This window comes from Protopterus annectens, chromosome 5.part0 (assembly GCF_019279795.1).
Source record: "Protopterus annectens isolate FY-2018-M chromosome 5.part0, PAN1.0, whole genome shotgun sequence".
Classification (NCBI taxonomy): Eukaryota; Metazoa; Chordata; order Ceratodontiformes; family Protopteridae; genus Protopterus; species Protopterus annectens.
This window is the reverse complement of record NC_056735.1, coordinates 1,607,182,014-1,607,204,596: the sequence shown is the minus strand read 5'-3', so window position 1 is coordinate 1,607,204,596 and position 22,583 is coordinate 1,607,182,014.

Below are 22,583 nucleotides of genomic sequence, written 5' to 3'. Positions count from 1 at the left end.
CATTAACATTAGTATGGAAAGCCTTTTATTTGGCTCATCTCTTTTCAAAAGGCATCTCCACTAAATCCAAAGAAGTCTTAATTCCCCTTTATTCATATCTTATCAGGCTCATTATTAAATATAATGTACCATTTGGCATGCATTTGTCTAAGCATATTACATGGCTTGAGATGTCTCAGACATAAATTACTAAAAAGATCAGCCTCAAAATTCTTAGTTATCAAGAGAGACTGGCAGACCTTTCTCTGTAATCAGTCTCTTACAGGCTCCTCTGTGGATATCTGTGTCTAGCCTTAAGAGTCATGAATGATCCAACCCTATTAAATCTCCTATTTCTTCACAGAACTAATAGTACTACAAATAGTCAATTAGGGAACTAAACCTTCATCAGTAGACAAGACACATTGGCATGATGAATTCATATCCCGACATAGTCCTCAGCTCTGGAACAGCCTTCCACTACATATCAAGCAGAGTAGCACCTTTGCCACCTTCACAGTAAACCTAGATAACTGGATGAGTAGCCTCAGATTCTCTCCTGGTCTAACTTGTTTTGCCCTTCTTGAGGCTAAATGGAATTTTTGAATAGGGTTTTTTGACAAGACTTGTAATGGTCTGCAGCCTGATTGCCTAGTACTTACTTAGGAACCTATAAATTGTATGAGTGACAGACAAAAAAAAAAAAAAGGGCAGAAATATGGAAATTCTGCAGAATTCTGGATAGTTGAAAGATATGTACCCATGTGATTTCTGGGATATGTTTTGTGGAAGGACTAGATATCAGAAGCAAAGGTGTAATGATCCCACTATATGAGATTCTGATCAAGCCATGTCTGAGTTTTCTTTTCAACATGCAGTGGCTGCTAGAATATATTACATACACTCTGTCAATGAGCGGCATTTTTATCTGTATTCATTCTGCAGGTTGTGTGAGATGTCCATTGATTTGGCAGCCTTGAAGCCCATGTTACAGATAAGTATTGCATGCAATGCTGAAGGCAGTAGAAGGAGAGGAGAATTGTGCTGGGTAAAGGAATCCAGAGGAAAACAGCCAGAAGATTCCATGGAATGGAGAGTTAAGAAAATAGCCAGAGACTAGAAGAGCTAATGCTTTTTTACCTGAGGTTAGGAGAACATGATATAAGTGTACAAATTCATGTCATGCAGATGTGAAAGGATTGTCCTGAAAGTGAATGACAAGAGTGAGAGAAGGGCTAGAGGCAGCAGACTGCAGAGATCAGTTACTGTTTAGATGTGCAAGTAGTTCTTTAGAGAGTGCTGTGGAACCAAGGAGTAGACTACCAGAATACATAGCGCAGACAAAATTCATGGAAGCATTCAAGAAGGCAAGTGGCAGATGGTGCAGATATGAGGGGGAGATAAAAAGAAGGGGGATTTTAAATAGTCTGTTACAGCACAGACAAGATAGGCATGCCTCCTCCTTCTGCCATCAAGTAAATGCACTATAATGTAACATAAGAAGTGCATGCTATTCATAATGAAGTTCCTATCCCAGGGGTGGGCCATAACAGAATATCTGAAAACTACATACTGTATGCTGAGTACTGCATTACTAATTTTCACAGACAATAACTCCTGGATAATATAAATCAGGTACATTTGGAACCTACAGAGTACTGTTTTATACCTTATTTTTACATTTGCCTACTGGTGGAGTGCACTGATCTGAGGACACTTTCAGGATGACAGAGGCAAAAAGGGTATATAAACAGTGCAACAGAGTTGTTTTATCCTGTAACTATACCAAGTCATCATTACCTACAAAGGCTAGGCAAAACATCCTTTCATGAATACATACAAACATTGTGAACAGATCCATATTTATGAATTTTAATAACACCTGCTCTTTGAAGATGATAAAGAAAAACAGAAAAATGAAGGGAAAATAAAAAAAAACAAAACAATGTAGTATAAAAATGTTTTTGCAGAGAATAAATGAATGGGGTAGGAGATGTACTAATGTTTCATAAGTATAGTGAGAGTTATAAAGTGTATCGTCATTAATGAGTGTGAGCAACTGAAGGCTGATGGATCAAAATAGTTACACTTTATTGTTGCATCAGATATTTTAATTGTTACAGTATGGTCAACATTATAAACAGTAAATAAAACATTCAAATCTTAAATGTTCAGTTTAGTTCACCTAATTTATTTTCTACTTGTGTATTATATAAATGCATTTCACCAAACATGGAATTGTATTTTAATCCTTTGTGTTGACTATGAAAAGTGCTATCTATACTGGAGATTGCAATAAAGAAAACTCATGACTGTGTGAAAAACAAAACATGCCTAACTAGATAATTTCTTATCTTAGTATAACAAGGGCATACTGATAACATATGTACAAGATTCCTTAAAGCCCAAGTCCCCATTTGTGCTTCACATGTCATGTCTAAAAGTACAACACTTCAAAACCTCCTTGTTTATCTGTAGGGTCACCACTAATATCTTATATTTGAATCTTAAGTAAGCAATTGTTACTGATCTATCATGCAAATCGTTCAAGTATAATGTATTATTTATATGACTCAGATTTCTGACATAGTACTTGGAGAATCTTGCTTGTTTAATCGTATCCATCTGTGCAAGTTTTTCCTTGATTAGTTTTTTCATGTGTGGAATATAAGTTTTAAATAAGCTAATTTGCTTTCTCAAGTAACTATTCCAATGCATTCAGCCATATAAGTCAATAATTGTCTGTACTCTACAAAAAATAAATCTGCTGTTTATCAAGTTTTCTTTAACTTTGTTACAACTGAACAGCAATTTAGACTTCTCTTTCTGCTGTTCCACTTTTCTTATTGCATCTAGCTACTATCTCTCCATCTATTAACACTTTGCCATTTGGAAAGCCAAACTAATTTCCATTTGCAACACCAAACTAACTTCTTAAACAGATTTCATGAAATTACTATGGCAAAAGTATCATTGTTAATTATTGTATATACCAAATGAAAGCAAAGAAAAAACATGGGATGATGAAGTTTACAAAAATTACACAGAACATACCAGGCAGAGTAGAGTTTACAATTTATTAGTGGCCAACCAAACTTATCTTCCATTCAATTTGCTTAATATTAATTGTATTGGTTAAGGATATGGAGGAAGTGACATCTAATCTGAATTGCCAAATTAACTCCTTTCTGTCTAACAAGGACTAGTGTTCCCCACCAGGTATGTGAAAGGAGAATCACTCATTATTACAGCTTCTTCACAGGAGCTATAAAGAGAAGGTTGTGAGTGCCTAGGGTGGTCTACGTAAAAAAGTGAATGCCTAATAAGACCTGGACCTGCTCTAAGTAAGGTCTACATGCCTCCAATAGTCTGCAGAACAGTGCAGACACCAATGTGATTATTTGAAGTACTGCCACTGCAATCTCCTCTGTTTGTAAAGATTCAGTGCCAGCAGCCTGATATAAACTCTTAAATATTCATGTATGCATATGTCTTCATGATTGCATAACATTCATCAGGTTTACTCTCTAATACCATAGCCTGATGGCAGCATACATATGAATGGATTACTGATACATGTCCAAGATGCATACAGCTAACTTTTACATCAGGAGATATATATATATATATGGGTCCACTATGTAATTTCGAAATACTGAAATCCCGAAATTCAGTATTTCAAAATTACATAGCCGAAAACTCAAAGTTCCAAAACCGGCAGAAGTGCAAAATTCAAAATTCCGAAGCACGGAGATGTTGAATTTCCGCTTCCGCTGGTGCGGTGTGTGGATGTTTCGGATGAATTTAGGTAAGTTTGTGTGTGTAAATGTGTTGGTTAGGGGCTTTAGTGTGTGTAAGTGTGTGTTGTGACTGTGATGTGTGTGTGTGTGTGTGTGTGTGTGTGTGTGTGTGTGTGTGTGTGTGTGTGTGTGTGTGAGGGACTGTAAGGTGTGTGTGTGAGTTTCATTTGTGTTTCTGTTTGTGCGATCTCGGAGTTAGAATATATAAGTAGGGAGGGTGTGGGTGCGCAGCCCCCCCCACATGTGGGTGCAGGGGTCTTGCCCCCTTGCTTATCTATAGTGTAGACGCATTTATTTGATTGCGGGAGGAGTTTTGTGTTTGTTTATGTGTGCACTGCATGTGTAGCGTAGTTTCAGCATTTTGAATTTTGCAGTTGTGTGTTATCGGAATTGAGAGTTGTGCTTGGGTTTTCAGCTATGTAATTTCGAAATACTGAATTTAGGGATTTCAGTATTTCGAGATTACATAGTGGACCCATATATATATATATATATATATATATATATATATATATATATATATATATATATGGGGACCTATCAGTTCCACGACAACACACTTAACCGACGACCGGATTACCGAGATGCAATCGCCGACACAACACATCCCCAACAATGGTGAGTAGTGGGAAATGGGATGTATTCCCATTTCCGCAAAGTGGTGCGATCTCGGAGTTTGTATATTTATGTGGGGAGTGTGGGGGGTGCAGGGGGGGCTTGCCACCTGCTATACACATTTTTATTTTTTTTTTTTAACTGCATTGTGGACACGGGAATGCATTCCTGTCTGTAATACATGTACTTACCATTGTCAGGGATGTGTTGTGTCAGTGATCTGGTCTTGGTGATCTGGTCATTGGTTATGTGTGTTTTTGTGGATCTGACATGGATCCGTATATATAATATATATATATATATATATATATATATATATATATATATATATATATATATATATATATATATATATATATATATATATATATATATGGGTCCCCTTCACATACCCGAAAGCCCAGATCGCCGACATCCACATCACTGAGATGAATACACCGACAACGCAGAAGACCGACATCTGGAACACCAACATCACGACCCGAGGTAAGTAATCCCTTGGCCATTCAGGTGAACTTTGCCCCTTAATCCTGCAGTAGTGCGATCTTGGAGTTGGAATATTTAGTTAGGGGGTGTGGGGGCAAAGCCCCCCACATAGGGGGGTCTGGGTGTTTTTTTTTTTTTTTTTTTAATTTTTTTCGGGATGGCCAAGTGATTACTTACCTCGGGTTACGATGTTTTTGTTCTGGATGTCGGTCTTCTGCATTGTCGGTGTATTTGTCTCAGTGAATTTGATGTCGGCGATCTGGGCTTTTGCAAAAGTAAAGTAGATCTGCATATATATATATATATATATATATATATATATATATATATATATATATTTATGTACACATTTCTTAAGTACATTTGCAATATATAATGAGTGAGATTATGTACAGCAAGCACATACTGAGTCTGTTTTATCAGAAAAATACAGAGGGATGTATCTGTAGGTTAGTGATGTATGTCTCTTGTGATATATATTGTTTGATGCAGGATAGGCACATTAGGACATGGCCAGCAGATATGTTGTTGTTTTAGGAAATGGTTGGCATAGTTTACCAAATGTTGTTTTAGGAAATGGTCAGCACAATGATTTTGGAAATACTGAAACATATTTGCTCCAGGCCTTGCACATGAATAGCCAGCAACAATATAAGCACTTCCCATTGTTTAGCATATCAGCAGTCCTGTCTTGTTCTGACTACTTCATACTTCATTTGCTCTATTTTACTGATGTGCACCTTCATCTTACAGAAAGGGAGGAGTGAGTGCTGCACCAAGTGGTCTGCAGGAGGATGCAGCACAGACTGAGAGTACATCAGGGTGAGTATGCTTGGCATATGATTTACAGAGTACTGAATTTGAATGATATCCGATAGTACATCACATGTATGTCTCCCTTCCCATTCTGTTTTGACTATACCAGTCTAAAGGATTGGAAATGGAGGTACAGCATCTTCCACTACAGCTGGTCACTCTCACAGACTAGGCTAGATTCTATGATGGTACACTACTGCTTTGCTTGTATTCGGGGAGGGGGTGAAGGTCTTTCTCAGATAGATAACTGTATAATATGAGCTGCATTACTTGATGAAGACTGTAGTGGAGTGACAGCTGAATATGACCAGCTCAGCCATATAGATAGACATCTGGAACAAACTGCAGATTAATTTGCTGAGAACACCCATCCATTGGGTGAGCAGAAGTTTAGGAGGCCTATGCCACTGACCACACAGAATCATCATCTGGTGATTGATCTGTATAAGATGCCATAATGATATCCTGCCTCAGCCAGTACCCCAACTAACCCCAGTCTGGTACTCCATACCTTCTACTTGGTTCAGCACACCCCAACACCAGTTGTCTTCCCTCTGTATGTCTACATCCATCCATTTTTTGCTCATCTGCACCCACAGACTTTACTACCAACTCTCTCTATACCCAGTTTTATCTTTCTTTGAATCCTGTCTTTTGTCTCTTGTTTCTTCTCTCTTTATATGAAAAAGGGGGCACTATCCTCAGCCCAAAATATCATCCAGCCTTCCCACTCCCAGCTTTGTACTGTCTTATGTGTTCTCCTTGGGTGTGCTTGTTGTTATTCCCTTTTCCTACTGCCCTAACCCCCCTTTTCATCCCATTTTGTGCAGATATTGTTGGCCACATAACATTGTTTGAGTGGCCTGTCATTGCAGCTTATTATGATGTTTTGAACCATTCTGCTGCATGACAGGTTAACAGGTATGACATCATTCCTATTTATAAGTACTACATGATGGTCTGCTGTACTGAGTGCCATGTGGTATCAGGCATGTTACCTTACTGCTCCTGTCTCTAAGAAGTTCATACTGCACTGTCCTTCTGTGTAATGTGAAATGTGTCCTGCGCAGTGGAATAATGCAGTAAGAGGGCCACTCTGTACATCTAATGAATGTCACTCAGCAGTGTACACCAGCTCAGTTTTACATGTTTAATCACTCATCATAGTGCAATGGACAGCTTATTGGTGCAAGGAGTCATTATGAATCTCAGTCTATGACAAATGAGTGGTTTAGTGAGAGATTAAGTAATGTATATACTTTATAAACTGTTGTTTATATAGATATAAATATGTATTATATATTTGTTTACAGGGGTGGTGCACTAATCAGTATTGACCAATCTCCAGCTCAGCACAGGTGAAATACAAAACATTTCACTAACAAAAAATACAGGAATGTAAGCAATAACAGAATAGTTCAGACTAATTACATAGAAAAAATGTGTATATACATTCTAGTGAACAACCACAGTACCATGTTCAATCAAGCTGACTGTAATGTACACTATATATTAGTTTCTAAAGTCAATCAATCTTCAGTGATTCTTGAGAGAGAGAAGAGAGTCAGGTATGAGATAAGTTAGGTGATGTGCCCTGAGCATCGCGATTGGATGAAGAAGGGCTTTTTCAGTTGAATTCTAAATTTGGAATAAGGGCTGATTTCTTGAATGTCAAAGCAGTGCTATGGAGTGTGGTTCTAGAGGTAATGAGAGCTGGTGCGCGTTGTGAGTAGTGTCTGAGGTTGTATGATGAGGTTTTTTCATAAAGTCTAGATGCAAGGGAAGTAAATGTGTGGAGATGGAGTAGTTTCTAGAGTTGAGATCCTAAAACAAGGTTAGAGTTTTGTTTTATGGGTAGCCATTTGGCTTTTTTCTATGGTGATACAATAATGCTCGCAGAGAAGTGAGTTTGTAATGAATTGTCAGATGCTGTTAGACATAATCTGGAGTGTGGCATAGTTTTGTTAGAGACAGAAGCAAAAATTGAGAGCCCATATATATTGAAGTTGAGAAAGGAGAACTCCTTTGCCAATGGCTGTTCTGGCTGGTACGGATAGAAATCCACTAGTGGGGAGAAACAATTTACAGAGGTATAAGATCCACTGTATAACACGAGGTTAAATATATAAATGATTATGTAAAGTTAAGCAGATAACAGTACACAGCTTGTAGTTATCAGCAAACTTGGTCGACCATACTTCTGACATATTGGCTTTGATGTCAAAATGACTACCAAAGCAGAGAGGGAGTAGCACAGATCCCTGTGGCACACTGCTTGTTGAAATTTTACATTCAGACAATGTACCAGCAGCTTTCACAACCTAGGGTCTGTGAATAGCCAATTTGCAATCCAGTGAATTACACAGGAGTTTATATTATGTTTGCCTTTTTTTTATTTATTTTATTTTATTTCACATTTGTTAACCGGGTTGGTCCAGCTGAGTTACAAAAAAAAAACATTTTCAGTGGGGACCCGAGGAGAAAAGCTCCAATAACTTCTACAGAAATAAAAAGTAAAAAGAAGCTTTATACATAAGACAAAATGGAGTATAAACTGAAATGCCGGTATATAGAACAAATTACACTTGTCACGTAAGGAAGTGTGAGTACTGAAAATATAAACATACAGTTTAGTCACAGTGCTGAAAAGCTAGCATTTTCTAATATTTACAAGAATTAGAATTAATGCCAAGACACTTCCTAAGTAGAGGTTGTAGAATGTGAATAGACAGAGGTATATGGGAGTTTAAGTGGGGTGATTGCAGTGCCAGATCTTGGAATTAAGCAGGTGATCTTTTAGTGTTGTTTTAAAGCTGTTGGCATGAGTTATACGTCTGATATATAATGGGAGTTGGTGCCAGCTATGAGAGACAGAGTATTTATAAAGGTTTTTGCCTATATTTTTACAAGGTTTATAGGTCAGTAATAAGAGTTGGTTAGAACTACTAAGAGGACGATGGGGGTGTAATAGGACAGAGGTTTGGAAAGTGATGGGCAGGTAGTGGGGTTATTGAGAAGGGAGTGAGCAGTTTGGAGTTGAATGAGAATAAGTTGATGTGGGAGTTCAAGCCAGTGACTTTTCTGTAGGGCCAGGCAGTGGTGAATGGAGTAGGGATGATTTATAGCAAATCTAGCAACTTTATTGTATGTTGATTCAGTCTGCGAATAAGGGACGATTGTAGGTTAGTCAGGATAGGGAAGGCATAGAGTAGGGAGGGTAGTAAGAAAGTTTGAGCAAGGGCACGTTTGGATTCTGCTCTAAGGTATTTTTAATTTCTGTAAAGTAGGCCTAATGTTTGGTGTTTTTTTATGCTTTGTTGGAAATGTAGGTCAAATATTAGTTGGTCATCAATAATGGTGCTGAGGTGTTTAGTTTGCGTTTCAACCTTTATAATAGCATTGTTGAGAGAAGAGATTGAAAAAGAAGATTTACAATGGGAGAGGGAGTTAGGCAGAAAAAGGAGGAGCTTTGTTTTATTGGATTTGAGGTTGAGCTGATTGTCATTGAGCCATCTTTCTATAGAAGAAAAGGAGTTTTGTGTAGTAGTTAATAGGTCTTGCAAGTTTTCAGAGACAGATATCAATGTGGAGTCATCTGCATATTGGACGATAGAGGAGTGACCGCAAGAAGTATGGAGGTTATTGGTGAAGATGTTGAATAGCAGAGGGCCAAGGATGGAGCCTTGGGCTATCCCAGTTTAGATACAGAGGAAAGGGGAGCAAGAGTTAAGCCATCTAACTGATTGTTGTCTTTTAGAGAGGTAGCTGGAGAACCAGTTGAGGGCAGTGTGAGAGAGGCTGAGACAGAATAGTTTGGAGATGAGTAGAGAGGGAGAAACAGTGTCAAACACTTTAGATAGATCAAGGAAGAGGCGAGATACAAGTTTGTTGTTATCTCTGGCCATAGCAACAGCTTCAGAGAAGGAAATAAGGGCCGTGGAGGTGCTGTGTTTAGGGTGAAACCTGTGTTGTGTAGGAGTGAGGAGATTTTCTTGGCTAAGATATGTAATTATTTCCGACCGGAGAGATTTTTCAAGGATTTTAGACAGAGGAGAGAGGATAGCAATGGGTCTAAATGTGCTAGGTTCACTTGAATTACCACCCTTGTGTAGAGGTTTAGTGTAGAAAAATTTCCAGAGGTCAGGAACTATGGATTCTTGAATGGCTCTACTAACTAAATAGAGACAGAAAAAGCAATAGAGTCAGCATCTATTTTAAGGAAGTGAGGAGGAAGGTTGTCAGTAGAGGGAGAGCATGGTTTATGTTTCAGGAGTAGTTTTCTGATGTAGGAAATAGAGACAGGTTCGAATGAGAGTGTTAGCATTGGTAGTCTGAATGAGAGGGGTAGAGTGATTTGTGTTACATGCATCTGTAGTAGAAGAGGAGTCATTAGGAATGAGCTTGGCAATAGTCTCTATGACATATTTGTTAAGAAATGTTGCAGTCTGTGTTGGGGTGTTGTTAGAAGAGGTTGGGGATAGTGGGGGTATGAGGATGGAGAATTTTGTTAATAGCAATACAAAATCTTTTAGGGTTGGTGTAGTGGTTTGTTTGAGCTTGGATGTAGTAGTTTTTCTTATCGTGGTGGTTATTTTTGGTGAGGTTCCTATATTTTCTGTAGTCTTGTAACTGTGAGGGTGATTTAAATTTTAGCCAGAGTTTCCAAGCCTTATCTCTTTTTGCCATGAGGGAGAGATAGAGTATTTCTAGTGAGCCAGGGGCTGTAGTTGGATTTGACTCTAATTTTCCTTAAAGAAGCTAAGGAGTTCTGGATGTCAGGAAATACGTGGTTAAATTTAATTACAGCTTCATTAATGGGCAGAGAGTGCAGGAAACAGCAGTTGATAGAGGAAAGATAATTATTCAGTGTGTCTGGGTTAAAGTTGGTGAGTTTTCTACAGTCTCTGTAGAGATGAGGTCTCTGTAGTTGGGGGAAGTATCGATAGATGTGAGTTGGCAGGTCATCACTTATAGTGCTGGAGGGGGGACAGGGATTATGGTACATGTGAGGTTTGTTAGTGAGGATCCAATCTATAGTGGACTTGGGTATGTTTTTATGTAGTTAGGTGGGGGTGGGGATCAGCTGGGAAAGGCCGTAGAGATTAATGCTGTGTTGGGGGGAGTGAATATTTAGGTCATTCCAATGTATGTTAACATCTCCAAAGATTAAAGTTTCATAGGCAATATTTTGTAATAACCAAAAAAGTCTTTCTTCAAGGATTTGGATGTTTTTACCTGGTGGGATATAGATGGATACAATAGCAATTTTTTTTGTGAGTATTTAAGTGACAATTTAGTATGAGAAGCTCAGTAGGTTGAAAGTTTGGGATGGAGACAGTAAGTGGGGAGAGATTAAGCTGTTTGGAATAGAATATGGCGACACCACCACCTTTTTTTGAAATTCTGTCTAGTCTGTAAATATTAAATTCTGCAGGTAAGATTTCAGCATCTGAAATGTGGGGTTTAAGCCATGATTCAGATAGGAATAGCATTTGGAGGTTGTTAGATGCTATCCAGGAGTGATATTTTTTCAGTAATTCCAGTTTGGGGGAATACCAAACACCTTGGCCAGATGAAAATAACCAGTTGCACAGAATGACTGCTGTCCAAAGCCTCTATAACTTTTTCAAGAAATGTATTAGGTTCAGGAGGCAAGACCTGCTCTTCACAAAATGAAACTGAGTGGGGTCTAGGTTGGTTAAATTGCCTACATTTGCTTAAATGAGTTCTACTATGATATGCTCCAGGGCTTTGCCCATAAGTCTGGTGAGGCTGATAGCCTACAATTACCTGGGTCTGTAAAGGGGCTTCCCTTGTGTATGTTAATTACAGTGGCTATTCTTTAAGCGCCAGGCACAAACCATGTACACAGGCTGAGGCTGAGCTATGTAAGTAGAGGCTTGGAGAGTGTATATTTGGCACTGATGAGAATGTAGCCTGATTTGTTGTCTGGTACAATGGAAATATTTTTTTTAGTCTTTGACAGGGGTTATAGGATTTGTGGGTAGGTGGGATAACTTCTTAATGTTCTGACTTAGCTGAAAAAAGTAGTTTCTTTTGCTATCTGTGGCAACCTTAAGTTCATATTCTGCTTTACATTTTCTAGTTGTACTTTTAAGTTCTTGCTGTTATGTTTCAGTATGATCTTGAGGTAGCAGGATGGGAATTTCTTGCAACTTTTCATTATTTTCATTCTTTGTTTTACAATTTATTAATATTTGAGTTCCACCAGAGAGTGCAGTCATAGAGCTGATTACAGACTTTACCATTATATTTAGCGTGGCACAGACTTTACCATTATATTTAGGGTGGCACAGACTTTACCATTATATTTAGGGTGGCACGGACTTTACCATTATATTTAGGGTGGCTCATACTTTACCATTATATTTAGGGTGGCACAGACTTTACCATTATATTTAGGGTGGCTCATACTTTACCATTATATTTAGGGTGGCACAGACTTTACCATTATATTTAGGGTGGCACAGAGTTTACCATTATATTTAGGGTGGCACAGACTTTACCATTATATTTAGGGTGGCTGGATACTGACGTTTCTATGTAGCTGTTTAGGTGCTGGTTAAAATCAGAGGCGAATGTGACAGCCCCCTCAGTTGCATCTATTTTCAAAGAATTTCTGGAAATTTTACATATGTGTCTTCTACAAACTGAAGTAGGTTTGCCCTGGATAAGTCCCTAAAGATGGTCTCACTTGTTGATGGATATAGCTAGGCCTGACAAAGAAGATGATCACTCTGTGGTCAGAATTAAGCAGGGATGAGGAGATACAGGATAGCACAGAGGCAGGACTAGGTTGGTAAGGACCAGGTCAAGGATTTTAGAGCCTCTAGTGGATAGCTTTGCAATTTGCTTCAGTGCATTTGCATTAACAAAGTCTAGAAAATGCTGAGAATAGCTATTTTAGACTTGTCAGTGTGCTATCCAATGCTTGTATAATTGAAGGCACTTAGCAAGACAGCATTTGGTTTGATATTTAATGCCTCAGAGGTAGTAAGATAATGTTCATGGTCTCTGGGAAACACTGATAAGGATCTTTAATAGTTGGTAAAGATAATTTGTATCTCCAAGCTAGAGTAATGGGTAATTTGATGTGAAGTAAAGGTGTTTCTAACAAATGTAGATACTCCCCAGAGTTAGCCAAGGGTCTTTAAAGCATAATGAGGGCTAAACCCTAGTATAGAGGGAATGCTGTCATTGCACTGAAACCATGTTTCAGTAACAACAACAACATGAATGCATTCTACTTGGTAACATTTGAAATCTTGGGGACTGCTTTACTGAGTTCCATGCTAAGGAGACAGAACAGCCACAAATCCAGCCTTACATATATTAAGGCCAAGACTGACATTTTTGAGAATATTCTCTTTTCTCCAAGGTATGTTCAGTGTTTTGTGTGTGTGTGTGTGTGTGTGTGTGTGTGTGTGTGTGTGTGTGTGTGTGTGTGTGTGTGTGTGTGTGTGTGTGTGCCCGTGTGTGCGTGTGTGTGTGTGTGTGTGTGTGTGTGTGTGTGTGTGTGTGTGTGTGTGTGTGTGTGTGTGTGTGTTGGGGGGCTTGCCCTCCACATCATTAGTATAAGGGCTTTCTGCAAAAATACAAGTTTGAAAGAGAAGAGTGATGTTCGATATTTGGTCTTCTCCTAGATTTTTGGTCTTTAGATTGCATTTAGGAATTTTTGGAGTTGGCAAAGAGAGTCTTGACATTTCAATACATTCACAGCATTGAGTATTCCCACCAGGATGCTGTCTGAATTTGAGTTTGAGTCTGTTATTAGGAATGCCCATTAAGAAGACTGCCTAAAAATGCACTATGGGGGCGGCCAAGGCTTTAGTCAGTATGTGGAAGCAATGGTATGAGAGGTGTACATCACCCCTAGCAAAACAGGGAGTCTTATACACCACCCCAGAGTGACACATACTGAAACCCTTAGAATGAAACCATTTATGTAGCAAATTGTTGAATCCAGTTATCTTGTCATAGTGCTTAGGCCTCATTCTTAGTGAAGAAAAGATATTCAAGATGAATGTCTAGCCTGCCTCTAACACATGCATAATAAGTTCCAGCATGTCACTACGCATGTCCATCTGGTATGAGCATCTCAGGTCACTCACACCTTTATGGGCCACCACTAGGTTTCCATCATATTTATTTAGTTTAATTGTTTTTAGGATCCTTGTAACATCACAGATCCTGGTACAAGACAAGCAGCTTACAATCACCATGTTATTTCCAGTATGGTGAGTATGGAGTCTGCACGTCTATCTATAAAGTTACATATGACTAAAACATTTTCTATGTGGAGGCAGGTATTGTTTACCTTATGGACTTAAGCCAGCTGTGTAGATGACTCTTGGTTGAGCTGTGTGGACTTGCAGTATGTGAAGAAGTAGCAGCTGTTGCCTGATGTGCTGGAGGATGACATAGTTTACAGTATGTTTCAGGAAGTTTTGGCAATTTTTTTTCTGTCCAGCTTCGGCATAAGTTATGGGCCTAGTAGTGAGCTATGATATTGCTATGATGTTGTGTACTTACTGATAGTGGATTGTTGTAAGATGTTTGCTTCTAAGTTTCTGAAATATTTACATCCCTTGCAGGTTGTACTTTTTAATTATACCTCTCAACCTCTTAGGGCAAGAAATCTGGACTAAACCATAAATAATGGGGGCACAAATACCCCAAAATAGGGACAGTTTTTAAATATTGCTCTTATAAACTTAGAAAGTTAATAGAATAACAAGTCTGAAATGTAACTGTCTGCCATTATTTTATGTCTTCCAACCACAATGATTTACCAGAAAACAAAATATTTTTGAGGAACAGACCAAGAATATGGAGCAGAAATCTGAAGATTCTGCGAAAATCTGGACAGTTGAGAGGTACACTTTCAATCAGCAAAAGCACTGAACAGTCAGTAAGCAGAAGACAATTGCTACACTGCCTTAAAACAGCTAATGTTATCAGAATGGCCACAGATGGGGAGAGAGAAGTCTACTGAGCTGTGTTCTCAGGGGGTAAAGGACTGCAGCTTTTGCAGTATGCATGGGTTGGAGATTGACTGCTATAGTAGTCCCTAAAGGAATACAAAGCTGGAAAAAACTTTTAATATTACTGCACTTTTTATCCTATCCACCTTTTGAATACATGGAGAAGATAAAACTTCATGCAATATAAAAAATTACAATTGGGTCTCTGCAGTCATAACCAGGTTATTATGCATTTCTTATGCATTATGCATTTTTGACATCCGTGTCACAAACATATACCAACCTGGTTATGATTGGAGACCCAGTCATAATTTCCTACATAATGCAAGATTGCTAATATGTGGGTGGACGGATAGATTCAGACAAAAGACAATGAGAATATCTGCAACTTTTATAGGTCAAAAGGTATAACAAAGGCAGCTGTACTTTTTAATTTTTTTCTGGAGGGTCTGTCATTTCAACTTATCAGTGAAAGGGTTACTCAAATATTAAGTAACAAGAAACATGGGTAAGACTGAACAGATTCCTGTAGAAACAGAAATAGCAATCCTTTTTAATTGAATACTATTTCTAATAGAAAGGTTTACAGTGGAATAAGGAGGATTTTGAAACCTAAAGGCAAAGAAATTTCTCCTTACCCTTATGGTTTTGAGATCTTGGAGTTAGTATATTTAGAGATGCAAGGCTGAGAGGTGCAGAGAACTTACCTGCCTGAAAAGAAATAATATTAATTTACTTATTTAATTTAAAGTCAATCTTGTGCATCATCACCTTGTTACCTGTTTTGACATTTAGAGTTTCTTTATTTAGCCATAGATCTTAAGGTAACAAAGGTGTGAGGTCCTTCATTGCAGGTAGATGGAAACAGAGTTTAACACCTCATTTAAAATTAGTACAGAATCGTCCACCCCACCCCAAGCTGCATTGCTGGAACATGCTACTGGTGAGTGGAATAGAACCCACAGATTTTGTTATTTTCAACATCAAGGGTAAATGATCTGCTTCCTGATCCATGAACACTGTTTTATAAAGCTATAGTGTCCACAAAGTTGATTATTACATTGCCAAAATTGTGGTGTTACAATTTTGCAATCATATAGATGTCTGGTATCCTGCCATCTTGCCCATAAATAAAATGACTTTTTGTTTTGTTTTAATGGTTTAAAATGGCTGACAGCACTTCAGCTGTCCAGGGCTGCAATGCCTTCTACAAGTTTAGAACAGCTGCTGTGCATAAGAGGAGAAAAGGAAGAGGGGTCTCAGTCTTCATGCAGAAGCGACTCACATCAAGGCTGGTAAAGCAGCATGAGGAACTAGAGCTTCTTCATGGAAAAATAACCATCAGAAAGCTCCTGTACCATATATTAGATAGCTTCTATGGAACCCCCCCCCAAAAAAAAAACCCAGAATGCCTATCTACAGGAACAAGAATCATTTAGTATTAAACACAATACCATTTCCAAGGTTATTTAAATTATGCAACTATAGACTGGGAAACCTACAAACCATTATTTAATAAGCACAGAGGTTCCAGGACTTTGTCAATACAAACACCCTGGAAGAATTAGTCAGAGTTTCCATAAGGGAGAGTGCGTCTATATTATGGCATTAAATGGGCTGTAACTGACCACCCATTTATCGACACATATTAAGCAAAATACAAAAACCCTGAATGGCCACAAAAGCAATTTTTTTCCCAGGGGGAAAAAAAAATCACTTGCACAAAAAAAAATAAAAAATTAGACTGTACAAAGTGGGGTGCTTTGCTCTCCACACCCCCCAAACTAAATATACCAACTCTGAGATTGCACTACAGTGGAGGAAAGGGCAAACCCCTGATGATGGCCAAGCGATTTTTTTTCCCTTGGGAAAAAATTTGCTTTTTGGCCGTTTGGGATTTTGTATTTCGCTTAACATGTGTTGATAAAAGGGCGTTTGGTTAACAGCCCATTCAATGCCATAATATAGACCTGGGAGAAGAACATCTTGGATCTTGTCTTTACTAATATGGGGCATCATGCACCATCCATTGTGTATCTTTGTCAGTTGTTAGGACTGGCCATAAAGTTGTCTGCTTTGAAATAAAGCTGAAACCAGAGATCCCTTCCACCCAAGGTGCTTTAGAAACTTCTGGAAGACAAACTACCTAGTCCTAAGTGATAAACTAGCAAGCTTCAAATCCCCACCAAACCAAGCTAACTCCACTGAATAAGCAGAAATGTACACCATCACACTAAACCAGCTTGTAAACAGCTGTATAGATGCAGCTGTACCAAGTAGAAAAAAGTGCAGGTCAAACCCAAAAACAAACCCATATGATGGAAACATAATATTAATAAGCTTTATATTGAAAGGAAGATAATTTTGATCAAAGCTGATTACCGTAATTCCCAGTGTGATAGAGCACTATTTACTGAAATAAACAAACAACTCAGGAGCTTAATAAAATCCACCAAAGCCAAATTTAAGGCTAGAATAACTACCCAAGCCTAAGACAATCACAAGGCCTTTTTTAGTTATGTTTGTAATTTCAAAAGCACAATGTGGCAATGCACTGGGCTGACTGTGAACACTGTTACCTACACTGAGCCTGTAGTTATAGTTATTATCCTCTCCTATCAAGACCAAATCATAAAAGCACTAAGAAAAGCAAAAAATACTGCATCAATAGGTCCTAACATTATCCCTGGATGCATCTTAAACAGCAAGAAGCACAATTTAGCCACCCCCAACAGTAGTGTTTAATTTCAGCCAACATACAGGTTTTGCACCCAGCAAAAGGACAACAGCTACAGTCATTCCCTTGCATAATGGAGGACCTTTCACAGACCAGGCAATTAAAGAACCATAAGTCTGACCAGCCTTATATGAAGAGCCATGGAAAGACTTATTATGGAACTCATTAATCAGGACATAGGGAACTACTTGACCTGTCTCAGTTTGGATTCATCAAGGCAAGTCATGCTTAGTCAATCCAGTGGAGTTTTTTGAAAATCCCACCAAAGCTTTGGACAAAGGCATGGTAAAAAAAAATAATAACTGGGAATAAACCTCTATGCCACCTGTTGACAACAACAAACATAGGATGCAGGAAATTAAAACAGGGGAAGTTACCGCCATAAAAAGACAAGTTACCAGTGAAGTCTCCAAGGATTCTTTGCTGGGACCTATCTTGTTTAGCATCTACTCTTAAGCAAAAGACAATACCAGAGGGCTCTGGCTGAATAAGTAGACCAGTTTATTAAGTCCCCAAATGGCTAGCCATCCTGCAGGAATAAATAAATGATGCCAACATTTTGGAATGAAGCTAACTGCCAAAACATTATCTATGGTATCGTCCCAGTTATCTTCTCTAGGGTAATATGTATATATCAGCCATGGGATGGGTAAGGGCAATCTAACACCAAATTATATAGGTTAATCCAAGCACCAAAAGGGAAATTGGCTAGACTTAAAATGGCCCATATGGGCAAGTAGCCCATACTTGCATATGAACCTATGAACCTATAAGAGACAGTAGTGCATTGTTGGAAAGGCCGTTTTACTTTTCCTTATTAAAAAGGGTGCTCTAAATGTCCTGGAAACTTGAATTTCAATATACTGTCATTTGATGTGCTTTTTTAATTAACATATCAATATCAGTAAACCACTGCAAAGTCCGTTTTCACTATTTGTACAGTGGAGTTATTGGCCTACAGTAGAATTGCTCTGGTTACTTGTTTTAACTGTGTACAGTCTGTTTAGGACATGGTGTACTGTCCTATGGTATGTAGATATGTAGCTGTGCTACCAGAAATTCCTTCTATGTACCTGTTTGTATTCAGTCTACTGATATTCTTACTAACTAAGGCACTTCTACTGCATTGGCAGTTTTGCATCAAGCACTTAATTCAGATTACCTTATTTGTCACATTATATAGCTTTCAACTTCTTTGTTCATGAATTCTGATCTAAATCAAAAAGAATATGGGGACAAAGGCCATGTATCAGGGTCAAGTTGTAAGTATTACTCTAATACATTTGGAAAGTTAATAGAACAATATATTCTGCATTTCCATGCATTTTCTGAAGACTAAGAAGCATTAAACTGTAATTTGTGACATTATTGTTCAGCTATAATCCTCAGAGATTTAGCAGAGAGATGAGGGATAAGGTAAAATATGTATGTAAATATATATATATATATATATATATATATATATATATATATATTATATATATATATATATATATATATATATATATATATATATATATATATATATATATATCAGGAAAGTTGTGCTCAGGGACAGGGAAGAGATCTCATTCTCTCTCTCTCTCTCTCTGACAACATTTAACAGACCATTGTATCATACTCAACAGTGTCAAGTACTCATCTACCAAGCTGTAACTGAAGTATGTATTTGTATGACCTTCGTGACATAGAGATATCAAGTTATGGCTACTTTGATTATTTTTTTCTGAAATCTGCTATTTGATGATTTATTGTGGTACTTCAAATAAACCCTTTATAATAAATGGAATTTTGTGTCTTAATAATGATCCAGGAATGGAAAACCAGTACTTCAGTGAGGAATGATGTTCCAAAGAGAAGCTACAGTTGTGCAAAGGAAACAAAGCCCAGAGAAAAAATGTATTGTGTTGCTCTAGATGTCAAGTTTCTTAATATTGATTCCAGGCATATCTTTACAATGTTTATGAATGCAACATGATATATTTGCTTTGGTTTTATGCACTTGAACTTTTCTAAAGTGATACAAACATCTCATTGTCTTAATCCCAGAGTAATCAATGTCTATTAAGGTTTACTGCACACTCTGCTGATCCAAACATTACTTTAGTTATTTTTTACTGTTTATATTCTCTTTTGAATTGTGAATGATTCAGTTACTATAACATGGTCATTTCTTACTCTGCTTGGTATTCAGTTCTGAATCATAATATTTGTATATATATGGATATATGTATCAGTTTCATAGTTCACAACCTTTGTTGATAACATCTGTACTATGCTAATGAAATAAAAGTAAAGCAAATGTATTGCAGCTAAGATTAAACCATCATTGTAAGAAATTTCCTAATGTGAATAATTTAAATGTATAAATAAATGTGTGAACTAGTATATGGTATGCATATAGGAATGCAAAAAATTGAAATAGCTCAGAAAAAATGTTTATGAGAACCTGCAATGCTCAAATGCTGTCACTAGATGGCAATATGACTCTGTCTTAAAATACATGCTAGCTGTACACTATTAAGAGAAGGGAAAATAATAAAATATAAAGTTTTTCTCTTCCTTCCTGTGCACAGTACATATATATGTGATTTGAGCTAAAACAAAAATATACTGCCAAGTACCAGGATAGCCCATTTAGCAGGAACATGGTATTCTGGTGCAGAAAAAATGTTGATCAAAAGCATTATTTGGTATCTGCAAGGAATTAAATGTCTCCTAGAAATAAAATGGAAAAAAATTATGCATTTTGTGCAACAGATGTAGGAATAAATTGAGAGCATGCATTTTTATTTATGCCCATTAATAGAGCCTAGTTCATTTTAAGATGGAACAATTTTAAGATGGAACACTCAAGGCATAAATCAATTCATGACACAGTAGGAAAATCAGAGGCTGAATCTCATTTCCAATGCAGATAGTACTAATAAAGCTTCAGACATATGCACCGAACTGGCCCTAGTCAATACATCAGATAAAGGCGAAGGACAAGGAGAAAAGGACTTCAAATGTGCCATGTACATTGGCTTAAACATGTTGCTTATATTAAAACTGTCCTACTTCAAATAAACAAAGCATTCAGTGTTTTCCTTACCAAGTGTTATGTAATATCAAGGGTGACATAATGCTTTGCTATACGTATCGGTGACTACCATTAAACTTGCCTTCAGCCTTTACTGGTTTAAAACAGCTGATAAGTAATATGAAAGGCTTCCTTTCTACCACATTTTATTGCAGATAAACAGCTGTGTTAATTATTTTTTATTTCTCTATTTTGCAGTCTGAAAATTTAGACTATTGGCAAGGTATATAACCTACATAATGGTGCCATACTTATTGTTATGGCATGAGATCAGCATTAGCTGTGTAATAAACATGTAAGCCAAACATCAAGCCAACCATCTGAAGCCTATCTTAAAAGAAATAAATAGTACAAAGTCAGATGTCCTGACTAAAGTAACTGATGAAGTTTCAAACATACACCAACAGAAAACTGATGTGTTACAGGAGGCAGAACTGACCACCCAATCAGTTGCTTATAAAGGAAAAAAGACTGGTTTCCTGAAGCATAACTTTTAAGACTCTTGATTGTTCTTTGCAACTGCAGCCAATGAATGTGCTGCATACATACAGTGGATATAAAACGTTTACACACCCCTGTTAAAATGCCAGGTTTTTGTGATATAAAAAATGAGACCACAATAAATAATTTTAAAACATTTCCCACCTTTAATGTTACCTATAACCTGTGCAATTCAACTGAAAAACAAATCTGTTAGGGGAAAAATATAAAAAATAAAAAACTTACAATACACTGGTTGCATAAGTGTGCACACCCTTAAACTAATATTTTGTTGTGTGCACACCCTTAAACTAATACTTTGTTGAAGCACCTTTTAATTTAATTACAGCATTAAGTCCTCTTGAGTACACACCTGCCATCAATTAAAGAGACTTTGATTAACCCCAAATAAAGTTCAGCTGTCCTAGTAGGATTTTCCTGACATTTACTCATTTGCCTGATACAGCAAAAGCCATGGTTTGCAGAGAGCTTACAAAGCATCAAAGGGATCTCATTGTTGAAAGGTATCAGTCAGGAGAAGGGTACACAAAAATTTCCACAGCATTGGCTATACCATGGAACATAGTAAAGACAGTCATCAAAAAATGGATAAAATATGGGACAACAATGACGTTGCAAAGAACTAGATATCCCTCCAAAATTGATGAAAAGACAAGACAAAAACTGGTCAGGGAGGCTACCAAGAGACCTACAGCAACACTGTACGAGCTGGAGGAATTTCTGACAAGTACTGGTTGTGTACTACATATGACAACAATCTCCCGTATTCTCCATATATCTGTACTATGGGGTAGGGTTTACAAGATGGAAGCCTTTTCTTACACAGAAGAACATCCAGGCCTGGCTAAAATTTGCAAAACAATACATCATGTCTTCCAAAAGCATGTGGGAAAATGTGTTATGGTCTGATGAGACCAAGGTTGAACATTTTGGCCACAATTCCAAAAGGTACGTTTGGCGGAAAAACAACACTTTGCATAACCAAAAGAACACCATCCCCACGGTGAAGCATGGTGGTGGCAGTATCATACTTTGGGGTTGCTTTTGTTCAGCTGGAACTTGGGCTTTAGTCAAGGTGGAGGGAATTATGAACAGTTCCAAATACCTGTCACTTCTGGCCCAAAACCTTCATGTGTCTGCCAGAAAGCTGAAGATGAAGAGGAATTTCACCTTTCAACACAACAATGACCCCAAGCATATATCCAAATCAACAAAAAAAAATGGCTTCACCAGAAGAAAATAAAAGTTTTGGAATGGCCCAGCCAGAGCTCAAACCTAAATCCAATAGAAAATCTGTTGAGTGACCTGAAGAGGGTTGTGCACAAGAGATGCCCTTGCAATCTGACAGATTTGGAGTGCTTTTGTATGGAAGAGTAGGCAAATATTGCCAAGTCAAGATGCACCATGCTCTGATAGACTTCTACCCATGAAGACTGAATGCTGTAATTAAAATCAAATGGTGCTTCAACAAAGTATTAGTTTAAGGGTGTGCACACACAACACAGTAATAGTTTAAGGGTGTGCACACTTATGCAACCACCATAGTGTACGTTTTTTATTTT